Consider the following 25,533-nt stretch of genomic DNA (forward strand, 5'->3'; position numbering starts at 1 on the left):
CATCTCTTTTTTCATTTCCTCATGAGACATACAATGTAAGTGCATTAAAGCTGATGAATGAATTGCAGTGCAACTTTTCCTGCCTCTTTTGCCTTTCATTTTTCTATATTTCAAGCTTCAGTGAAGTGATAGATTTTGTGCTTTACCACATTGTCCTCTGATTGCTTCCCTTGGTTCCTCCTTTTCCTAGTGAATCTTTGTTTTACTGGTAGAAAAATCTACATATTTGTATCTTGGCATTTTACTTTCACATTATCTCATAGATTTTATTTCAAGTTGCTATAAAGTTATCAACTTTTATTTTTAACTAATATTATTTTTAATAATTAGAAAATTGTTGAACAGGCACAGTAGCTCATGTCTGTAATTCCAGCACTTTGGGAAGCTGAAGCAGGAGGATCATGTGAGCCCAGGAGCTCGAGACCAGCCTGGGCAATGCAGGGAGACTCTGTCTCTACAAAATATAAAAATCCATTAGCCAGGTGTGGCGGTGCATGCCTGGGGCCCAGCTACTCAGGAAGCTGAGGTGGGTATTGGGGGAAACCCCACCCCCGATATTTAACATGGGTCCTTTTCTATTTCCCTAAGCATCTCAGCTGGTCTGAGAAATAAAGGGAAAGAGTACAAGAGAGAGAAATTTAAAGCTGGGTGTCCGGGGGAGACATCACATGTCAGCAGGTTCCATGATGCTCCCGAGTCATAAAATCAGCAAGTTTTATTAGTGATTTTCAAAAGGGGAGGGAGTGTACAAATAGGTTGTGGGTCACAGAGATCATATGCTTCACAAGGTAATAAAATATCATAAAGCAAGTGGAGGCAGGGCGAGATCACAGGACCACAGGATAGGGCGAAATTAAAATTGCTCATGAAGTTTCGGGGATGCATTGTCATTGATAACATCTTATCAGGAGACAGAGTTTGAGAGCAGACAACCTGTCTGACCAAAATTTATTAGGCGGGAATTTCCTCATCCTAATAAGCCTCGGAGTGCTACAGGAGACCGGGGCTTATTTCATCCCTTTGGCTTCAACCATAAAAGACGGATGCCTCCAAGGGGGTCATTCATAGACCTACCCTCAGGGCGCATTCTCTTTCTCAGGGATGTTCCTTGCTGAGAAAAAGAATTCAACGATATTTCTCCTATTTGCTTTTGAAAGAAGAGAAATATGGCTCTGTTCCATCTGCCTCACCAGCAGTCAGAGTCCAAGGCCATCTCCCTTGTTCCCTGAACATTGCTGTTATCCTGTTCCTTTTTTCAAGGTGCCCAGATTTCATATTGTTCAAGCACACATGCTCTACAAACAATTTGTGCAGTTAACGCAATTATCATAGGGTCCTGAGGTGACATACATCCTCTTCAGCTTATGAAGGTGATGGGATTAAGAGATTAAAGACAGGCATAGGAAATCACAAGGGTATTGATTGGGGAAGTAATAAGTGTCCATGAAATCTTCACAACTTATGTTCAGAGATTGCAGTAAAGACAGGCGTAAGAAATTATAAAAGTATTAATTTGGGGAACTAAAAAATGTTCATTAAATCTTCACGATTTATGTTCTTCTGTCATGGCTTCAGCCGGTCCCTCCATTCAGGGTCCCTAATTTCCCGCAACAGGTGGGAGGATCACTTGAGCTGGAGAGGTTGAGGCTGCAGTGAGCAGTGATTGCACCACTGCACTCCAGACTGGATGACAGAGTGAGACCCTATCTTAAAAAAAAGGGAAAAAAAAAAAGATTTTGCTGGCAAGATGGCTGAATAGGAAGAGCTCCAGTCTGCAGCTCCCAGAGAGATCGATACAGAAGGCAGATGATTTCTGCATTTCCAACAGAGGTACCTGGTTCATCTCATTAGGACTGGTTGGGCAGGGGTTGCAGCCCTGGAGAGTGAGCAGAAGCTGGGTGAGGCATTGCCTCACTCAGGAAGTGCAAGGGGTCTCTCTCCTAGCCAAGTGAAGCCGTGAGGGACCGTGCCATGAGAAACAGTGCACTCTGGCCCAGATACTGTGCTTTTCCCATGGTCTTTGCAACCCACAGACCAGGAGATTCCATGTGGTGCCTATGCCACCAGCGCCCGGGGTTTCAAGCACAAAACTGGGTGGTCATTTGGGCAGACACCGAACTAGCTGTAGGCGTTTTTATTTTCATACACCAGTGGTGCCTGGAATGCCAGTGAGACAGAACCATTCACTCCCCTGGAAAGGGGGCTGAATCCAGGGAGCCAGGTGGTCTGGCTCAGCAGGTTCCACACCCACAGAGCCCAGCAAGCTAAGATCCACTGGCTTGAAACTCTCGCTGCCAGCACAGCAGTCTGAGGTCAACCTGAGATGCCCAAGCTTGGTGTGGGAAGGGGCGTCCACCATTGCTGAGGCTTGAGTAGGCAGTTTTACCCTCACGTGGTAAACAAAGCTGCCTGGAAGATTGAACTGGGCAGAGCCCACCACAGCTCACCAAGGCCACTGTGGCCAGACTGCCCCTCTAGATTCCTCCTCTCTGGGCACGGCATCTCTGAAAAAAAGGCAGCAGCCTCAGCCAGGGGCTTATAGATAAAACCCCCATTACCCTGGGACAGAGCACCTCAGGGAAGGAGTGGCTGCGGGCACAGCTTCAGCAGATTTAAACGTTCCTGCCTGATAGCTCTGAAGAGAGCAACAGATCTCCCAGCACAGCATTCAAGCTCTGCTAAAGATCAGACTGCCCTCTCAAGTGGGTCCCTGACTCCCGTGTCTCCTGATTAAGAGACACCTCATAAAGGAGAGCTCCAGCTGGCATCTGGCAGGTGCCCCTCTGGGACGAAGCTTCCAGAGGAAGGAACAGGAAGCAATCTTTGCTGTTCTGCCGCCTCTGCTGATGATACCCAGTCAAACAGGGTCTAGAGTGGACCTCCAGCAAACTCTAGCAGACCTGCAGTAGAGGAGGCTGGCTGATAGAAGGAAAATTAACAAATAGAAAGGAATAGCATCAGCATCAACAAAAAGGACATCTACTCAGAGACCCCATCCAAAGGCCACCAACATTAAAGAGCAAAGGTAGATAAATCCATGAAGATGGGGAGAAACCAGTGCAAAAAGGCTTAAAAATCCAAAAACCAGAACGCCTCTTCTTCTCCAAAGAATCACAACTCCTCGCTAGCAAGGGAACAAAACTGGACAGAGAATGAGTTTGATGAATTGACAGAAGTAGGGTTCAGAAGGTGGGTGGTAATAAACTCCTCCAAGCTAACAGAGCATGTTCTAACCCATGCAAGGAAGCTAAGAACCTTGACAAAAGTTAGAGCAATTGCTAACTAGAATAACCAGTTTAGAGAAGAACATAAATGACCTGACAGAGCTGAAAAACACAGCATGAGAACTTCGTGAAGCATACACAAGTATCAATAGCCAAATCGATCACGTGGAAGAAAGGATATCAGAGATTGAAGATCAACTTAATGAAATAAATTGAGAAGATAAGATTAGAGAAAAAAGAATGAAAAGAAATGAACAAAGCCTCCAAGAAATATGGGACTATGTGAAAAGACCAGATCTATGTTTGACTGGTGTACCAGAAAGGGACGGGGAGAATGGAACCAAGTTGGAAAACAATCTTCAGGATATTATCCAGGAGAACTTCCCCAACCTAGCAAAACAGGCCAACATTTAAATTCAGGAAATATAGAAAACACCACAAAGATCCTCCTTGAGAAGACCAACCCCAAGACACATAATCATCAGATTCACCAAGGTTGAAATGAAGGAAAAAATGTTAAGGGCAGCCAGATAGAAAGGTCGGGTTATCCACAAAGGGAAGCCCATCAGACTAACAGCGGATCTCTCTGCAGAAACCCTACAAGCCAGAAGAGAGTGAGGGCCAATATTCAACAGTCTTAAAGAAAAGAGTTTTCAAGAATTCAAAAACAGAATTTCATGTTCAGCCAAACTAAGCTTCATAAGTGAAGGAGAAATAAAATCCTTTACAGAAAAGCAAATGCTGAGAGATTTTGTCAACAGCAGGCCTGCCTTACAAGAGCTCCTGAAGGAAGCACTAAACATGGAAAGGAATAACCAGTACTAGCCACTGCAAAAACATACCAAATTTTAAAGTCCATTGACACTTTGAAAAAACTGTATCAACTAACAGGGAAAATAACCAGCTAGCATCATAATGACAGGATGAAATTAACACATAACAATACTAACCTTTAATGTAAATGGGCTAAATACCCCAATTAAAAGACACAGACTGGCCAATTGTGTAAAGAGTAAAGACCCATCAGTGTACTATATTCAGGAGAACCATCTCACATGCAAAGACACACATAGGCTCAAAATAAAGGGATGGAGGAATATTTACCAAGGAAATGGAAAGAGAAAAAAAAAGCAGGTGTTGCAATTCTAGTCTCTGATTAAACAGACTTTAAACCAACAAAGATCAAAAGAGACAAGGGCATTACATAATGGTAAAGGGATCAATGCAAAAAGAAGAGCTAACTATCCTAAATATATATGCACCCAATACATGAGCACCCAGATTCATAAAGCAAGTTCTTTGAGACCTACAGAGACTTAGACTCCCACACAATAATAGTGGGAGACTTTAACACTCCACTGTCAACATTAGACAGATCAACATGACAGAAAATTAACAAGGATATTCAGGACTTGAACTCAGCTCTGGATCAAGTGGTCCTAATAGACCCCAAATCAATAGAATATACGTTTTTCTCAGCACCACATTGCACTTATTCTAAAACTGACCACATAATTGGAAGTAAAATACTCCTCAGCAAATGCAAAAGAACGAAAATCATAACAAACAGTCTCTTAGATCACAGTGCAATCAAATTAGAACTCAGGATTAAGAAACTCACTGAAAACCACACAACTACATGGAAACTGAACCTGCTCCTCAATGACTACTGGGTAAATAACGAAATGAAGACAGAAATAAAGAAGTTCTTTCAAACCAATGACAACAAACACACAATGTACCAGAATCTCTGGGACACATTTAAAGCAGTGTTAAGAGGGAAATTTATAGCACTAGATGCCCAAAAGAGAAAGCAGGAAAGATCTAAAACTGACACCCTAACATCACAATTAAAAGAACTAGAGAAGCAAGAGCAAACAAATTCAAAAGCTAGCAGAAGACAATAAATAACTAAGATCAGAGCAGAACTTAAGAGGAGAGAGACGTGAAAAACCCTTCAAAAAAATCGACGAATCCAGGAGCTTGTTTTTTGAAAATATTAACAAAATAGATAGACCACTAGCCAGACTAATAAAGAAGAAAAGAGAGAAGAATCAAATAGATGCAATAAAAAATGATAAAGGGGGTATCACCACTGATCCCACAGAAATACAAACTACCATCAGAGCATACTATAAACAACTCTACACAAATAAACTAGAAAATCTAGAAGAAATGGATAAATTCCTGGACACATACACCCTCCCAAGTCTAAACCAGGAAGGAGTCGAATCCCTGAAGAGACCAATAACAAGTTCTGAAATTGAGGCAATAATAGCCTACCAAAAAAAAAAAAAAAAAGTCCAGAACCAGACGGATTCACAGCCAAATTCTATCAGAGGTACAAAGAGGAGCTGGTACCATTCCTTCTGAAACTATTTCAATAGAAAAAGAGGGAATCCTCCCTAACTCATTGTATGAGGCCAGCATCATCCTGATACCAAAACCTGGCAGACACACAACAAAAACAAGAAAATTTCAGGCCAATATCCCTGATGAACATCGATGCAAAAATGAATCCAGCAGCACATCAAAAAGCTTATCCACCAGGATCAAGTCGGCTTCATCACTGGGATGCAAGGCTGGTTCAACATACACAAATCAATAAACCATCATTCTCAGCAAAATATCACAAGAACAGAAAACCACACACCACATGTTCTCATCCATAAGTGGGAGTTGAACAATGAGAACACTTGGACACAAGGAGGGGAACATCACACTCCAGGGCCTGTGGGGGGGGTTGGGGGGATAGGAGAGGGATAGCATTAGAAGAAATACCTCATGTAGGTGATGGGTTGATGGATGCAGCAAATCACAATGCAATGTGTATACCTAGGTAACAAACCTGCACATTCTGCACATGTACCCCAGAACTTAAAGTATAATAATAAAAGGCGCTGCCTCAGGATGTAAAGTGTAACAGAGGGGCCAGGGTGGGCAACGTGGGCCTGTGAGACCTTTGGTTGCCAGTGTCCCAGCTCCCCCCGCAGGGGGCTTGGCAATGGTCCGCTCTGTTTGCTGCCTGCGGATTCGGGTTCCAGACTGAAGGCTGCGTGTTCTCTGCGGCTTATTGTGGCCCCTGACAGGCCAAGTTTACTTTGGCAACTGCCAGAGAAGCCTTTGTGCTATGGAGGAGCCTGGGGCTACCCCTCAGTCGTATTTGGGGCTGGTCCTGGAGGAGCTAGGCAGGGTTATGACAGCACTGCCCGAAAGTGTGGGACCAGACTGTAATCCTTATGGTTTTCCATGGGAGTTGTTGATATGTGCAGCTGTTGTTGGATTTTTTGCTGTTCTCTTTTTTTTTTTTTTTTTTTTTTTTTTTTTGGTGGAGAAGTTTTAGATCGGTTAGGAGTTGGCTTTATGTGGGAAGAGAGAAAAAGCTTGCTGTAATGCTTTCTGGACTAATTGAAGAAAAATGTAAACTACTTGAAAAATGTAGCCTTGTTTGAAAAGAGTATGAAGGCTATGAAGTAGAGTCATCTTTAAAGGATGCCAGTTTTGAGAAGGAGGCAGCAGAAGCACAAAGTTTGGAGGCAACCTGTGAAAAGCTAAACAGGTCCAATTCCGAACTTGAGGGTGAAATACTCCATCTAGAAAGAGGTAAGAGAAATCTAAACATTCTGAACAAGGTGAATTGATGGTGGATATTTCCAAAAGGATACAGTCTCTAAAAGATGAGTCAAAATCCCTCAAATCACAAGTAGCTGAAGCCAAAATGAACTTCACCATATTTCAAATGAATGAAGAATGACTGAAGATAGCAGTAAAAGATGCTTTGAATGAAAATTCTCAACTTTAGGAAAACCAGAAACAGCTTTTGCAAGAAGCTGAGGCATGGAAAGAGCAAGTGAGTGAACTTAATAAACAGAAAATAACATTTGAAGACTCCAAAGTACACACAGAACAAGTTCTAAATGATAAAGAAAATCACATCAAGACTCTGAACGCTTGCTAAAGATGAAAGATCAGGCTGCTAGGCTTGGAGAAGACATAGCAGAAGATGATAACTTGGAATTAGAAATGAGCAGTGAATCGGAAAATGGTGCTTACTTAGTTAATCCTCCAAAAGGAGCTTTGAAGAAACTGATTCATGCTGCTAAGTTAAATGCTTCTTTAAAAACCTTAGAAGGAGAAAGAAACCAAATTTATAGTCAGTTATCTGAAGTTGATAAAACAAAGGAAGAGCTTACAGAGCATATTAAAAATCTTCAGACTGAACAAGCATCTTTGCAGTCAGAAAACACACATTTTGAAAGTGAGAATCAGAAGCTTCAACAAAAACCTAAAGTAATGATTGAATTATATCAAGAAAATGAAATGAAACTCCACAGGAAATTAGCAGTAGAGGAAAATTACCGGTTAGAGAAGGAAGAGAAACTTTCTAAAGTGCACGAAAAGATCAGCCATGCCACTGAAGAGCTGGATCTATGTAAGCCAAGAGCTGTTCTGAAAAGCTGGATCTATAGAAAGCAAGCCAAAGATCTTGAAGAAGAATTGGAGAGAACTATTCATTCTTATCAAGGATGGATTATTTCCCACAATCAAAAAAGCACATAAGGCCGGGCGCGGTGGCTCACGCCTGTAATCCCAGCACTTTGGGAGGCAGAGGCGGGCGGATCACGAGGTCAGGAGATCGAGACCATCCTAGCTAACATGGTGAAACCCCGTCTCTACTAAAACTACAAAAAATTAGCCAGGCGTGGTGGCGGGCGCCTGTAGTCCCAGCTACTCAGGAGGCTGAGGCAGGAGAATGGTGTGACCCTGGGAGGCGGAGCTTGCAGTGAGCCGAGATCGCACCACTGCACTCTAGCCTGGGCGATAGAGCAAGACTCGGTCTCAAAAAAAAAAAAAAAAAAAAAAAGCACATAATAATTGGTTGGCAGCTTGGACTGCTGAAAGAAACCTCAATGATTTAAGGAAAGAAAATGCTCACAACAGACAAAAATTAACTGAAACAGAGTTTAAATTTGAACTTTTAGAAAAAGATTCTTATGCCCTTGATGTTCCAATTACAGCATCTGGCAGAGAGCATTCCCCATATGGTCCCTCAACATTGGGTCGGCCTTCATTCAAAACAAGAGTTTTTCTCTATTCTCCAACCTTGTTGGAGGGTCCACTCAGACTCTCATCTTTGCTTCCAGGGGGAGGAGGAAGAGGCTCAAGAGGTCCAGGGAATCCTCCGGACCATCAGATTATCAATGAAAGAAGAGAATCAAGATGTGATAGGTTAACCAATCGTCATAGGGCTTCTTTTTACACTGGGTCCCTGTCACCTCCATGGGAACAGGACCGTGGGATGATGTCTCCTCCACCAGGACAATCATATCCTGATTCAGCTATTCCTCCTCAAAGGCAAGACAGATTTTATTCTAATTCTGGCACACTATCTGGACCAGCGGAACTCACAAGTTTTAATATGACTTCTTTGGATGAAATGAATGGGTCAATGCTTTCAGAAATGGAATCCAGTAGAAATTATACAAAAGATGACCTTGGTAATTTAAATGTGTCTGATTCATCTCTCCCTGCTGAAAATGAAGCAACTGGCCCTTGCTTTTTTCCTCCACCTCTTGCTCCAATCAGAGGTCCATTGTTTCCAGGGAATACAAGGGGCCCATTCATGAGAAGAGGACCTCGTCTCCCCCCACCTCCTCCAGGAATCATGTTTGGAGCTTCTCGAGATTATTTTCCACCAAGGGATTTCCCAGGTCCACCACATGCTCCATTTGCAATGAGAAATATCTACACCGAGGGGTTTTCCTCTTTACCTCCCCCCAAGACCTGGATTTTCCCCCTAACCCCCACATTCTGAAGGTAGAACTGAGTTCCCTTCAGGGTTGATTCTGCCTTCAAATGAGCCTGCTACGGAACATCCAGAACCACAGCAAGAAACCTGCCAATATTTTTGCTCTCTTCAAAAGTAATTTTGACTGATCTCTTTTTCAGTTTAAGTAACTGCTGTTACTTAAATGATAACACTTTTGCTATAATTCTCAGGATAGTGTTTTCTAAATAAAGATTATTTAAATATGCATCTTATGAATAAATATTTCCATTTTATTTTATTCTAGATAGTATAGCTACTTTAATTTTATTAACTAATCCACTATTATAGAACAATAATGGGAGTTTTATATATGTAATCTTGCAGGTAAGGAGGCTTTAAATTATAAAGACTGTGTCTTTATGCCAAGAACTGTATTTACTGTGGTTGTAGACAAATGCAAAAGTAATTTTATCCTTAATTAAATAAATTTTGGTTGATTTTTTTAAAAAAAGGAAAAAAAAGAAAATGATTAATCTGTCATTGAGGTGCATTATCAATTGTTTAACCATTCCTCTCTTATTGAACATTCGGTTGTTTAAAAAGTGTTGCTATTTTTGAATCATGGTTCAGTGAACAATTTTGGACATACAACTTTTTTTCTGATGAGTTATTTCCTAAGGATCCAGCCCAGAAACTCAGAACATAAACCTAATAAGAAAAAAATAATTTGAAGTGGCAAATCTCTTACACCAATAAAATTGTTGTATTTACGTTTGGATTTAGATGCCTTTCAATGGTCATACCTTTGCCTAGCTTTTATGGATTCTACTTTTAACATGTAGAGTGACTGTTTAAATCACCTAACCCTACTGAGTTTTAAGTTCCCTTTTATTCGACAAGACTGGATTGTGTGTTCCAGCTCCTCAAACTTAGTTATCAACCACCATCCTAGAGAACTGAATTCACATGAGGCCTATCCAGAAGAACAATCTCCCTTTCAGTGTCCTCACACATGCAGTGACCAGAGACCAACCTTGATAAATTATGGAAAAAGTACAGCACATTCTGGAAGAGCCATGGAAGATCCAGATCATCTGGTGCTGGATAAGAATATTAATGGACAGGCCCGGCGTGGTGGCTCACGCCTGTAATCCCAGCACTTTGGGAGGCCGAGGTAAGTGGATCACGATGTCAGGAGATTGAGACCATCCTGGCTAATATGGTGAAACCCCGTCTCTACTAAAAATACAAAAAATTAGCCAGGTGTCGTGGCAGGCTCCTGTAGTCCCAGCTACTCGGGAGGTTGAGGCAGGAGAATGGCGTGAACCCAGGAGGTGGAGCTTGTAGTGAGCCGAGATTGCACCACTGCACTCCAGCCTGGGCGACAGAGCGAGACTCCGTCTCAAAAAAAAAAAAAAATTAACGGACAAAAGGGTTAATGAAAGAACATATTGAAGCATCCAATTATGTGGTATCTGCTCAAATGAGGAATCAATGAGATCAGTCAGTTAGCAGTCAAGATTTATAAAAGAGATGATGGCCTTGGGAGGGGCTGCCCTACTCAACTTTTTAATGACTAGAAGCTATTAAGGGCTCCGGCCAGAACCCTTCAGTAGGATTCAGTGAGGATCCCAATTTGGGGTCCAGAAGTAAATGACAACTCCCAGGAACCATTCAGAATAAAAATGGGGTTGCATTACTGTGAATTTATATTATCCAAGTCTGAGGAAAATTAATGTAAAGGAAGCTTTGCAAAAGTCTAATATTTACACCGAATTCCAGGGCACCATGCTGTAAGACAAAGCACTCTTGTCCTGCCCCTCTCCCTTCCTCATGTTTTTTGGTTCTTGGGATCCTTAAGTTTCAATGTTATTCTTAAAATATAGAGCATCTGGGAAACTAAAAAAGTGGAAGATATTCAAATTCTAATGAATGTACTGGCAGTATTGTAGATCATGAAGTATAACATAAAGACAAGAATCCCTAGCCTCTTCCAGCCATACTTTACTGAAGACCTTATTACAGGACATGGGAGGTAATGGTAAGGAGAAAGGATAGAATTTTGAGAAGTCTGGGAAGACAATGTATGATAACATCTGGAGAAGCTTCGCATAGGTTACTTTTGTTCAAGCTTAAGAAAAAGCTAGCTTGCCCCTGCACTGTCATCAGGTATCACAAAAGTAAATAAAACCTTTAAAGATTATTCAAGCCAGACAGACTTCTGTCTTCTCTATACTATCCTGTGATCCTAATGTCTTAACAGTTACTACATATAATTTCCCTATATTTGCTACTAGTATTTTATCATATGTAACATTACACTCTTGATATTTCAAAAGTGGATGATTCATCTCCCAAAGAGACTGCAAAATTCATGAGTTAAGATTTGAGAATTTTATTTTAGACAAGATTTAGTCAGATTTTAGCGAGTTGGAATCTCTGTTTTCTCTAACAATACTGCTTGTCCTTTTGTGTATTAAGGAATTTTTGTCTATCAAAGATTGTATGAGGTAGACCAGAAGATAACTTGCCTTGAAAATCTCTGGAATGCAAAATGGCAACAGTAGTATTTGGGGACTTCATAGGGGATGGCCAATATACACCCATTCTTAGAGGTACTGATGATATAATGTATAAGACAAAATCAAGTGGTCTCCATCACCATATAATGTTTAGAATGGCAAAGAGGGAGCAGAGCAAACACCCTTTCAAATATCTTCATAGAATCTACTGTAATAAACTTATACTTGCTTAAAGTGTGTCTCTTCAGTGGTCTTATTCACCACTACTTTGAAAATGAGGCTGCTTAAAAGATTAACAGAAATTACATTTTACATATCTGTGGCAGAGAAAATACTATGTATTCACCAAACCACTTCTTTTCCTTCCCAGACACTCGGGAAGAGGTCATTTCTTTGTCCCCTTTCATCTAATTGAGGTGCTGTGACTACTTTTAGACAGACAATGTGAGCAGAAGGTATACACACCACATATAGGCCTGGTATTTAAAAATCCCTCGATATGATCCTCTTTTCTCTTTCATGGACAAACTGGAGGCCATGTAATAAGGATGGTGGGGTTCCAAACTGAAAGAACCTGGATTTCTGATTTACTGTTTTGAGAAGAGTTCACCAGGGAAACAGCTTGACCAGGAAAATATGCACAGGACCCTGTGTGAACAAGATACAAAGATCTATTACACGGGGCCATTAAGGTGAGAGTATTATGCTTATCGTATCCAGCATTAATTACCCTCACTACTACAACTTCTTTGTATCCATCATGTGGAAAAGTGGAGTGTTTAATAAATGATTATTGAGTTTATTACATTTTTATATTCCAATCATTGCTAATTCTGCATTACCTCATTTCAAGACAAAGGTGACCAAGGGCTAAAGCAGTGCTACCCAAACCAAGCCAGACATCAAAATCACGCAAAACCTTTAGAAAATACAACTTTAAAGATGCCATTCACATAGATATTTATTCAGTGGGTTTTCAGATGGAACTCTGGAATCTATAGTCTTTAACAAGGCTTCCCAAGTTATTCTGATATACAGTAGGCAAATCTGAGAACCACCGGACTAAAGCTTTAACAAGAAGAAAATAAAGGCTATACCTTTCGGCACCAAGAACAATGCCTTAAACATAAAATGTGTTCAATAAAAGTTTGTAGAAAGGTAGGTTTGTGAACAGGTGCAGGGACTAGCCTCGAGCAAATTAACAAGGGCAGCAATGTTTTTCCCTGAAACCACTGTTTCCCCTATTTTATTTCCTCTGGGGCTCTGTGTTTCCTTTCTCCTATCAAAATCTATTCTAAGGTTGAAGGTTGGGGGTATCCCTTGCCAACTCCACACAGCAAGGAATAAAATTAGTGTTTCTCAAACTATCTGTGACAACAGACCCATTGAAGGCCAGTACTTTTGTAAAATGCAATAAAAATTAATTTCTAGAAAATGAAATTTTAAAATCACAGACATTCAAAATACAAATTCCAATTTTTTATTATTAACTGTAAGAAATTTAAATTTAATCTCAATAAATAAAATTAAAGCAAACATAAGATAGAAAAAAGTAAGCATTATGGATTGGCTCAGTCTGCAAACTATATACACTTTACCAAACACAGCCATAAATTACTAAGAAGCAAAATCTTCCATCTGTAAACATCTCCATTTCCATTGACAATGTATGTGAGGGAAAGGAGGGATGCTTTTGTTTTAGAGTGCCAGGCATCAGCTAACAAGTGACAAATATGTATTGAGACTGAGATCTCCCAAGCCCCTCAGTATTCAGCATGAACATGTTGAGGCCTGTGTTTTTGACTAAAAAATTGGCCAGAGCATGGGCAACATGTGTAGGTCCTGAATGAAAAAAATATTAGCAGCAGAAATTTAAGAGAATGTTCACAGCTAAGCCACAGTAAATTCTCAAGCCCTTCATCAGAAGCCACTGTGGGTCCTCATTTATGCCTTTGTTTTTATTAAATTGGATGTGATCATAAGATTTTTCTGTCAAAATTCCTCTAGCATGTGAAGGCAACAAAAGTTTAAAATGTGGAGAATGTTAAAATGTAAAATTAAGCCAAGTTAAGCAATTCCATTCAGTGGCAGATATATTTGTTATTACATGACAAGAAAGTAAATGGGGAGCTAAGATTGATGTTACTGATAAGAAACAGAAACAAGACTTTAAAATTAAATAAATGAGTTATTTGTTTAATAAGAACTAATTGACAGATTCTCAATAAAGACAGTGAGATGTCTTAAAACATTAGGCTGTATGGAGATAACATTTGTAACTTTGACAATTTATATGATGAGAAAAATCAAGGAATTTTATTGTTTATTGGCAGAGTTCTAGAATTATAACTCCATCATTCTGTTCTGGGGACCTTTCCCTTAAAGTAAATTGATAATAGGGCTTGAAATGGTACACCTCAGCATTTTGTTTATAAAATTGTGGATTGGTAAGGTCTGTATTGCAACTGAACCCAGGTTCAGCTGCTTGCTGCTCTAAAGCTAGACATAAGGGAGGAAGGTTGGTGGGAGGAAAAGCAAATTTAATCGGAGAAGCAGCAAACCAAGAAGACTGTGAACTGTAGTCACAAGGACCATCTTAAATTTTAAAATTTACCATAGAGTTTTTAAAGGAAAACTTGGTATGGGAGGCATGCAGGAGGGGTGCAGGGGGCGGGGTCTGTGTGTCTTGTTCCAATGGCTATCTCAGATAGTCACCCATCTGGAGGTCTAGTTGGTATTATTCTGAATTCAGCCCAATGGTGGTGGACTAATTGTTAGTGACACCTCACTAAGCAGGAGGATTCTGCACTCAGGGTTCTATGCATGGTTTGTTTCAACATTGCCCTCTGGAATTTCTCAAGCAAGAACATAATTAAATAAGCAGGCATTGCCAGAAGGGAATGTCTGGAGAGGAAAGGAATGAAGAGATGAAAGGAAAGTGGGTGGTTAAACTATATTTTTAAAACTGAGGTTCCCAGTTATAGTATGTTTCTCATGCTCCCCCAATTTTAGCACCCCCGACAGAATTTAGTAATCTCCTCATCTTGTCCTCTACTTCAGGTCCCCTATCTGTCCTTGTACTCTCTAAGGTTTCCTTTTCTTCCTCACGACCTTCCCTCCCTGCAATTTTATAAGCTATTCCTATCCCAGTGATTTAGTTTCAGCTTATAAAACTGTGTCTTTGCCATTGTAATCAAATTGAAGGGCCTCTGCTTCATGGTTGGATTCTGTGACCAGGAGACTCTTATAAGTAGTTGGCCAGGTCTCTGTTAGGAAAGTAAAAAAGAACAATGGAGGCAATTATCCCATTGATTTCAGCTATAAATCCTATTTTGCCTGAATTGTCTGAATGATGAGTATTCTGTGAAAATGCTGCTCTCTAGTGCAATAGAACTGCAAATAATGCACATCTATTTCTTATAATCTCATCCAACATACCCACAGAGATTCAGATCTAACAAAACAGAGGTGATTTGGTTATTGAATCATAATATAAATATGGGGAAGAGGAGGGAAATTTCAAGCCTGAGGACACTGTAATAGGAATAAGTATGCTGTGTTTAAGAGGTCACAGATAAAATTAATATTACCAATTCATCAATAGGCAATTACTAATAGCTTACTACACACACAGGAATAAAATGTGAAGACAGAGGAAATGTAAAATGGGGCCGCCAACTCTACGGAGTTGCTTGCAATTTGGTCTGATAGAAGGCTATGAAATAAGGAAGTACACGTTGAGAGCTAGAGAATGTGGCACAGGCTCTGGACACACACTGTTCAATGTAGTAAGCTCTGGCCATACTGGGCACTTGCTATGTGGCTTGTCCAAACTGAGATGTGCTTTAAGTCTAAAATATAAACCAGATTTCTAGGACTTAGAAAAAAGTGGAAATATCTCATTAATAATTTTAAGTTTATTACAGGTGGAAATGATAGATTAGATTAAATAAACTATATTGTCAAAATTCATTTGACCTGTTTCTACAGTACAACATAAACTTACTTATGTGGTTTGCATTTTATTTCTACTGGATAACATGGCTTTAAAAATGGTATTTTAGAGGAAGGACAGCTTGGTAGAGAATGGACTAATCCAGGTCCCTGGAAGAAATGGAACTTGCCTGGGTTTTGCTGACTTGGAGAGGCAGAGAGAAAAAAAGAAAAGTCAAATATAGGGAATTGGTTGATAAAACGAAGGTGAGGGGAGAAGGAACGGAGGGAGGAAAAGATCCAGTTTGAGGGATATTACAGAGAGCAGCCTGAGAAACAAGGGTAAGAAAGGAGAGAAGGAATGCAAGGAAAGTAAACCTTTAAAGCCAGGCAGAAGTTTCTGGGTTCCTCAGCAGCCAGAAAAGAAGCCATTGAAAAGATCTGAATAATGGAGATTCTGGATGAAAACTGAAGTTATGGAAGGGAAGTTTAGACATGGGTTATTAAACTCTTTAGCGTATTAGAAGTTTCTTATACAATCACTAAATTCAGATCCTGAAATAATGCCACAAGAACCATGCAGCTCAGCCACCCAATTCGATAAGAAGTTACAGCACCGTCTCACGCACATCCAATTAACCTTGGCCTTTAGGTCAACGTCTGGGTTCTTTTTGTCATTTTCAAATGCTATCACCCAGAGGTGCTATGATTTTTATTGGAGAGGGGAGTAAAAGAAAATAAAGTAAGTAGGCGATATGGAAAAGCTTTCAGATGATTCCATCTGAATTAACAGCCCTCTTTAGTTGCCTAGGAAAGAAAATGCTTTTTCTTGAAAGTGCTTTGAAATGATGATGTGCTTGTTAATAAACATCAATTATTTTCAAATCGTAATGTTTGCAAGTTTGTCTTCCTCTAGCTCACCCTTTATGTTGGTCCAGAATATGATTGTCACAAATATGTGGGTGAGCAAGACCATGAAATGTGGTCATAAAGTAAGTGATTATTTCTAAACTCATCTTCGTCACATTGTAATGCTTCACAAAGCACCTTTCCCTGGGCTACAATTCGTTTTAATTGATCCCATCAGCACTATATCTGTATCCTGAGTGACTTCACAATACCCTCTATTTCAAGAGAAACCAATCGGGTTATGGGTTTGTTAGTAATAAAAATTACCAAGGAGCAGTTTGTGGATGGTAAAAGCAATGCAAATTCTAAAGAGAAGTAATAAGAGAAATAATGAGCATCCTCCTCACTTTTCGGAAGTGAATAATTCCAAGCTCCCTGAAGCAACACTTAACCTATCATATTAAACAGTAATGGACAAATATTAGAAATGCTGATGTCAGCTTTCAGAATCTGTTGGCATCAAAACATCACTTAAGTTCTCCAAAGTATTCTCTGTCAAGTTTCCTTCCACAGTATTCTTCTCCTACTAAGACAGAGCCTTAAACCCCAGAAGGATATTTTTGTGTGTGTGTGTTAATTACTTGTTTACTGGTTCATTCCAGAGTGTGAGCTGGAAAAATGGGGAAGTGTCATAAATAGTTTTTTATGGCCCATGGCTTTTCTACTATGTCACTATTGGTAGCACTTTCCACTGCAGGATCTATTTGCAAAGACTAGGAAATTAGCATTAAGCAAGCTGCTATGAAGACTTCAACACTAACTAGACCACAGGCCTCACACATTTTTCCTCCACCCCAGCCTCCTCTGGAGGGTAGCTGCTAAGCCTTTGTGACACATAACAAAGCAAAGAAAGTGATAGAACAACAGCCCCAATTACACAGGCAGATCCTTGTTTCTTCTTCTCTCTCTAAAGAATTCCTTGGACTGAAAAGCAGTTTATTTTGGAGGAGTGAGAAAGTGGTGATAGAATTAGAAGGGCCTGGGAAGGTTTCATTTTAGGAGACAGTTTTAGGCTGAAAAGAGATTTCATGAGTGTGATTTACTCGAAGTGACTTTTGGGGGCTCTTATAAAAAGGAAGTTCATGCTGAATAGGAGGTGGCTTCTAAGATGCAGATGCTAGTGAGCTAAGACGGCTTGGTAAAGAGGAGGCAGGAGTTAAGTAGTGTCAAATATGTAGTAGCAGCCTTCTTCCTCCCTTGTTTGGGGCAGTTCATCGCAACCCTTCGCAATAAAGGGGTCCAGGAACCACTAGGAATGAATGGGCATTTGCATTCGAGGTGAAATCCATTTGTCATAACTGCTTGGACTTTAAGCTTAAAAATAAAAAGAACCACATATTTCCCTTTGCAGCTTGATTTATCTAATGAAATTTGAGAAAGAAAGAAGACATTGTTGTTATCCCGTCACCTTTTTTTTTTTTTTTTTTTTTTTTTTTTTTTTTTTTTGGATGAAGAGACTGGGACTCAGAGAAGTCAACTGATTTTCCCAAAATCAGAAAACACAGAAGTTGCAGAGCTGAGATGACTACTCTGGTCTTCTGATTCCAAATTCCAAATTCATTCTTCTAAGTGATTTCCCAAAGTGGGAAATGGGTTTATCTTCTATTTTTGGGAACTGATAGTGCTATTCTATTTAGAGAACTTATATAAAAATCTTACTTTATAATAAATAACATTTCAAAAAGTAAGCTTAATTTAAAGAAAATAATTAAGAAAGTTTGGTATATTTGTATAAATATACCAAATTTAAACAAATGTACCAAATGACTTTGCTCTAAATACATCTATTTTCCAGCAAGCCAAAGTGAAACAATTTGAAATAAGTGGCATTTACTGACCACTCCTTAAAGTTCACACAAAAGAGGTAGTACTCTAACTTAAACATACAAGGTGAAGAAATAGCTTACTCAGCCTGTTGGGCTTCCTCTTCTACACTCTTGGGAAACTCCCTCTGTGTTAATCAAGCATTCTCAGGCCTTGGAGGGAGTTTTCTATTCTCAGTAAACTGAGATTGCATTTGGGAAATTAAGAGGTATCTGTCCTCACTTCATTCCCTTAAGATCAGGATCTGTGCTTTTAATAGTGACAATTAGCTAACATATACAATTAAGCCATGCAAATGAAGTAAGAGAAAGCTAGAGGAGAAATTCAGGAACCAGTTTCCTTTTCCAGACATCTTGTACAAATAGTGTTCAAAAGACTGATTCAAAAGATGGTCCTTTGCTTGAACCCAGGAGGCGGAGTTTGCAGTGAGCGGAGATTGCTCCACTGCACTCCAGCCTGGGTGACAGAGTGAGACTCCATCAAAAAAAAAAAAAAGATGGGATTATTTTTAAAAAAATAAATTTCACTGTGTATTTTTAAGGTATACAGCAACATGATGTTATAAGATGGATATAGATAGTAAAAAGGTAACTGTAGTGAAGCAAATTAACATATTCATCATCTCACATAGTTACCTTTTATTTCTTTTGTTTTGATGGGATTTTTAAGACAGTAGAAAGGAATGGTAGACAATAGGGTAAACATTTGAGGGAAAGTGGGGCTGTGTAGAACTCCTGAAATGACATGACGCATAAATGTCCCCATTACCTCTAAAGGGTAACTTGTTCCTACTTCCAGGGACAGCTGATGGACATCAATGTAAATTTCTAAATGACTTCCTGAGTATTTTTATTTTTATTTTTTGTATTTTTAGAGGAAATTATAATAACATCAAGCCATCTCTGGACCATATTGCTGCTGATATCATCAGCAAATGGCACTATTCCTAAATCCTAAGATGCACTTTTCCCTTCACATTTCAACATTTGTGAAACTGGATTGTACCTTACACCTGATTGCATATACAATGTAGTCTTTCCTTTTCCTTTGTCATTGCATCTTATGCCTGATTTCTCCTTGGAATTGAGTAAATACAATGCTTACATGTGTTAATAAGAATTGAGGTCAGTCATAATTTTTGAAATATGCTACCAAATATAAGCCTTTCTACATATTGTTGACTTTGAAGTCATTTCTTTTTTTAACTACTAAACAATAACACTTTTTGTTGAGAAAAATTGCATGTGAACAAGAGACCAAGCAGGTAGAGAGAAAAATACTCAAGAGAATGTTACTGTGTCCCAAAGGCTAAAGTCACCTTACTATCAAGAGAGAAGGACAAGAGCAGAAAGCACCAGGTAAATTACAAATAGAAAATTCCACTGTTCATTTATCTTTATTTTTAATAATTCCATTTGTGTGAGTGTGTTAGATCACGAGGTCATAATGTTACTCTTCATACTGACTTCTCATATAAATTATAAATAAGTTTTTATGCTAATGATTTATGGGGTAAGCTATTCATCTTTCCAACAGAGAGTCACCTACAAAGAAATAATTATTCTACCTCTGAGATGAAATATCATGAAAGGAGTGGTTTCCAGATATTTTGATTTTTAAAAGCTTAAAGAATATATGTAATATAAAATTCTAAAGCAGACAAAATTAATCCTTTTAGCAATCAAGATAGTGGCTACTTTTGGTGAGAAGGACAAGGCAGTGATAGAGAACTGGCTTAAGGGTCTTTCCTGAAGACAGTGAGGTGGGCAATGGTATTTTTCTTGACCTGGATGGTGATTAAACAGATGTGTTTACTTTGTGATAATTGACTAGGCTGTGCACCTATGAATTGCATACTTTTCCATATATATACTGTATTCTTATATTTTAAAAGAAGTTTAAAAAATAAATGCAACAGATATAGGACTTCCTATATCACTTGTTGACCAAAAAAATGGCTTCTTTTTTCTTTCAGGTAAAATGTACTAGTGGCTTTAATATTATATTGACTAAGGGATAAATGTTTACCCTAGGAACCTTAATCTTGATGTTCTCCAAAGTCATTATCTGTTCTTTCTGATTATCAGAATAGAACATATCTCTATATAAATGACAATTTCTGGTCTTTCTCAAAAAATAACACTAAGCATGAAAATCAGAAATATTGATCTTGTGTTGTAATGATGTTTCTATTGGTGTGAAATAGTTTCTAGTAGAGTTGCTGTCCTAACACACAAATGAAATTGTGCTATTTGGAAGACACAACTGGGAATGACTTTCTTCAGTAAGGAGTTTCCAACATGATGGTTTAGGGATGGAGGTGCTGGATTCCTCTGTCTCCGGTTACCCAGGTTATTGAGGACAGGGAGGTCAACAAGTAACGCCCTCCTCCCACCCACAGCACAAAACAGAGGGGGGTTCAGTGAATAGGTAGGGCTTTGGCCAGGGTGGTGAGGAGACTTACATCCCAGTTACATACGTTTCAGAATGGGGGCACTGAAAACAATGTTTTAAATTCTAGCACCCAGCAACATATATGTGAACATTAAATTTACTCATGTGCTAAATTCACTTGCTCCATCACTGAATTTGGGTGGTGTCTGTTAAAGATGGGAACAAAGGCATTCAGGTCCTGGTATCTTTTACCACTCCCAGCATGAATAGACTCATGTCAGTGGGTAAGGGCTGGTATTTCTCAAGAAAGCTCTGAACTCGCGTAGTGGGTCAAATAATGGCTCCCCCACTTAAAAATGTCCATGTCCAAATGCGTGGAAGCTGTGAAAAAGGGTTTTTGCACATGTAATTAAGTCAAAGATCTTGAAATTAGGTCACCCCGGATTACTTAGGTGGGCCCTAAATTTAATGACAAGTATCCTCATTACAGACAGAAGAGAAGGTGATGTGAGATTTGGAGCAGCAGAGATTGGAGTGATGTGGCCACCCATCAAGGAAGCCAAGGACTTCCAGCAGCCACCAGAAGTTGGAAGAGGCAAGGAAGGACTCTTCCCTAAAGCCTTTAAAGGAGCACAGCCCTACTAACACCTCGCTTTTGGACTCTGGCCGGCAAAACTGTGAAAGGATACATTGCTGTTATTTGAAGCCACCGTTTTGTAGTAATGTATTACAGCAGCCCTAGAAACTAATACAACTCCTAAATACACCCTTAGCAACACTATTCAACAACAAGTAGGCAATTTCCTCCTGACTGAAAAATATTGATACTGTTATGGGATCCTTAGGGGTGTTGCTTTTCTGTCCAGAAACCTCTGTGGCCGTGGCACCTTTGCCTGAGTTTTGCTCAGGTCCACTGGGCCCACTCCTCCTGGCAGGCTGCGCTCAGTTCACACTGCTGGCCTGGATCCCATGCTTCCAAAGAGGCTAGAGTGAAGCGGTGAGAGATGTGTGAAGGAGTGAGCATGGGGTCTGCCCACTGCACACAGTCAGGCTCGCTGGCTGCTACAGCGGGGTGGGTGGCTTCAGGTGCTGGCACAGGTGCTGGCTCACTGCAAGGCTGCAGCTGCACCAAGCCGCAGCTTGGTGCAGCAACGCAACCACGGAATGCGTTGGTGCCCGGAAACTTGGAGACTCCAGGAACCGCAGGGCTGCAAAGGGCAAATCACAGCCCTAGCTCCAGGAGCTCCCAAGTCTGGGCTGCCCAAAGGGCTGCAGCTCTTCTCTCCTCTCTCTTTCTCTCTTCGCTCCTCCTTGTTGCCTATAAACAGCAAATTCAACCTCCCAGTTTTCAGACTAGGAATGCTGGAGTTGTCCTTGATTACTCTGAATTGTTCACTCCGCATGTAGGCACTGAGGATACATTGATGAACTAAACAGACAAAAGGATAGAAATTCCTGTCAAGATTACATTCAATAGGGATGAAGCAGGCAATAATGAATAAGCACACTAAGTTGAATATGACTATTTAAGTATATATAACACATATTACTTGTATTATATTAAATATTTTAAGTTTTTAAAATTCTTCGCTTCATAGATTTTACATTAGAGTAGAAGAGGCATTTTGTTGTTCTTTTTGTTTTGGACTCAGGAGGTACACGTGCAGGGTTGTTACACGGGTATATTGCATAATGCTGATGTTTGGGACACAGATGGTCCCATCACCCAGGTGGTAAATATAGCACGTAATAGGTGAATTTTTAGCCCATGCTTCCCTCTCCCATATGGTTGTCCCAAGTGTTTATTGTTGCTATCTTTATGTCTATGTATATTCAATGTTTAGCCTCCACTTAAAATCAGAATATGCAGTATTTAGTTTTTTGTTCTTGTGTTAATTTATTTAGGATAATGGCCTCCAACTGCATCCATGTTGCTACAAAGAACATGATTTCATTCTTTTTATGGACATGTAGTATTTCATGGTGTATATGTACCATGTTTTCTTTATACAATCCCACTGTTGATGGGCACCTAGGTTGATTCCATTGCTGTTGTCAATAGGGCTGCAAGGAACATACAAGTACATGTAATCTTTTTGATAAAAGAAATTTTATGTTTGGATTACCCAGTAGGATTGCTGGGTTGAATAATAGTTTTGTTTTAAGTTCTCTGAGAAATCTCCAAACTGCTTTCCACAGTAGCTGAACTAATTTACATTCCCACTAGCAGCGTATAAGCGTTCTCTTTTCTCCACAACCTCACCAGCATCTGTTATGTTTTGGCTTTTTAATAGCCTTCTGATGACTGTGAAATGGTATGTCACTGTGGTTTGGATTTCCACTTCTCTAATGATTAGTGAACGTTGAGCATTTTTTTCATATGTTTATTGGCCGTTTGTATGTCTTCTTTTGATAAGCGTCTGTTCATGTCCTTAGCCCATTTTCAATTAAAATATTTGTTTTTTGCTGGCTGATTTAAGTTATTTGTAGATTCTGGAAATTAGATATTTGTCAGATGCATAGTTTGCAAATATTTTCTCACATTCTGTAGTGTGTTTACTCTGTTGGTAATTTCTTTTGCTGTACAGAAACTCTTTAATTAGGTCCCGCTTGCGTATTTTTAGTTTTGTTGCAATTGCTCTCTGGAACTTAGCCATAAATTATTTGCCAAAGCCAATGTGGAGAAGCGTATTTCCTAGGTTTTATTCTAGGATTTTATAGTTTGAAGTTTTACATTTAAATATTTAATCCATCTTGAGTTAACTTTTGCAAAAGGTGAGAAGTAGGAGTCTAATTTCATTCTTCTGCATAGGGCTAGCTGTTATCTTGGCACCATTTATTGGATAGAGAGTCCTTTCCTTATTGCTTATTTTTGTCAATTTTGTTGAAGATCAGATCGTTGTAGGTGTATGGGTCCATTTCTGGGTTTTCTATTCTGTTCTATTTGTCTTTGTGTCTGTTTTTGTACCAGTACCATGCTGCTTGGTTACTGTAGCCTTTTAGTATAGTTTGAAGTTGGGTAATGTGATGTCTCTGGCTTCGTTCTTTTTGCTTAGGATTGCTTTGGGTATTCAGGCTCCTTTTTGGTTCCATATGAATTTTAGAATATTTTTCTGATTCTGTGAAAAATGACTTGATATTTTGCTAGGGATAGCACTGGAGTTGTAACTTGCTTTGGACAGTATGGTCATTTTAATGATATTGATTATTCCAATCCATGAGCATGGAGTATTTTTGTATTTATTCAGTCATCTTGATACCTTTCAGCAGTGTTTTGTAGTTTGCCTTGTAGAATATTTCACTTCCATGGTTAGATATATTCCTATTTTGTGGCTATTGTAAATGGCATTTTTTTTTATTTGGCCCTAAACTAGAATGTTATTGGTGTATAGAATTGCTACTGATTTTTGTACATTGATTTTGTATCCTGAAACTTTACTGAAGTTATTTATCAGTTCTAGGAGCCTTTTGGAGAAGTCTTTAGGGTTTTCTATGTATGAAATCATATCATCAGCAAAGAGAGACAGTTTGACTTCTTCTTCTTCTTGGATGCCATTTATTTCTTTCTCTTGCCTAATTGCTCTGACTAGGACTTCCAGTGCAATGTTGAATAGGAGTGGTGAGAGTGGGCATCCTTCTCTTGTTCCAGTACTCAAGAGAAATGCTTCCAGCATTTATCTGTTTAGTATGATGTTGGCTGTGGTTTGTCATAGGTGGATCTTATTATTCTAAGGTATATTCCTTTGATGCCTAGCCTGTTGAAAGTTTTTAGTCATGAATAGATATTGAATTTTATTGAAGGTTTTTTCTGCAGCTATTGAGATGATCATATGGTTTTTGTTTTTTCATTCTGTTTATGTGGTGAATCACACTTATTGATTTGTTATGTTGAACCAGCCTTGCATCCTGGGAATAAAGCCTACTTGATTGTGGTGAATTAACTTTTTTATGTGCTTCTTGATTTAGGTTGCTAGTATACTGTTGAGGATTTTCATGTCTATGTTCATCAGAGATATTGTTCTGAAGTTTTCTTTTTTCATTGTATCTCTGCCAGATTTTGGTATCAGGATGAGGCTGGCATTGTAGAATGAGTTAGGGAGGAGCCCCTCTCCTCGATATTATGGAATGGTTTCAGTAGGATTACTATTAGTTCTTCTTTGTATGCCTGGTAGAATTCAGTTGTGAATCCATCTGATCCAGGGCTGTGTTTGGTTGGTAGGTTTTTTATTACTGATTCAATTTTGGAACTTGTTATAGGTCTGTTCAAGTTTTCACTCCCTTCCTGGTTCAATCCTGGGAGGTTGTATGTTTCCAGGAATTTATCCATTTCCTCTAGATTTCCTACTTTGTGTGCATAGAGGTGTTCATAACAATCTCTGAAAATCTTTAGTATTTCTGTGGGATTGATTTTAATGTCATTTTTGTCATTTCTTGTGCTTCTTTGGAACTTCTGTCTGTTTTTCCTTGTTTTTCTAGCTTGCAGTCTATCAGTCTTGTTTATTCTTATAAAAAACCAACTCTTGGTTTCACTAACCTTTTATGGACTTTTGCATCTCAATTTCATCAGTCATTCTCTGATTTTAGTTATGTCTTCTCCTCTGCTAGCTGTGAGATTGAACTGTGCTCTTTTTTTCTAGTTCTTCTAGTGTTATGTTAGATTGTTTAGTTGAGATCTTTCTAACCTCTTTATAAAGGCATTTTAGCACTATAAACTTTCCTCTTAACACTGTTTTGCTACATTCCAAAAATTCTGGAAAGTCGTGTCTCTATTTTCATTAATTTCAAATAATTTTTTGATTTCTGCCTCAATTTCATTGTTCGCCCAACAGTTATTCAGGAGCATGTGGCTTAATTTCCATATTTTTGTGTAGTTTTGAGAGATCTTCTTGTTATTGATTTCTATTATTATTTCACTATGATTTGAGAGTGGCCTTTGTGTGATTTTAAAGTTTTTTAA

General features: G+C 39.2%; 1 pseudogene across 1 annotated transcript; it reads left to right on the plus strand.

Moving 5' to 3' along the window:
* Nucleotides 1-6,537: 6,537 nt before the first annotated feature.
* LOC706717 (melanoma inhibitory activity protein 2-like) lies at nucleotides 6,538-21,221 on the plus strand (annotated as a pseudogene). The gene is made up of 4 exons (XR_013404971.1): nucleotides 6,538-7,776; nucleotides 8,090-9,147; nucleotides 16,584-16,645; nucleotides 21,067-21,221. The product of XR_013404971.1 is annotated as a melanoma inhibitory activity protein 2-like (transcript).
* Nucleotides 21,222-25,533: the final 4,312 nt, after the last annotated feature.

This window comes from Macaca mulatta, chromosome 15, assembly GCF_049350105.2.
Source record: "Macaca mulatta isolate MMU2019108-1 chromosome 15, T2T-MMU8v2.0, whole genome shotgun sequence".
Taxonomy (NCBI): Eukaryota; Metazoa; Chordata; class Mammalia; order Primates; family Cercopithecidae; genus Macaca; species Macaca mulatta.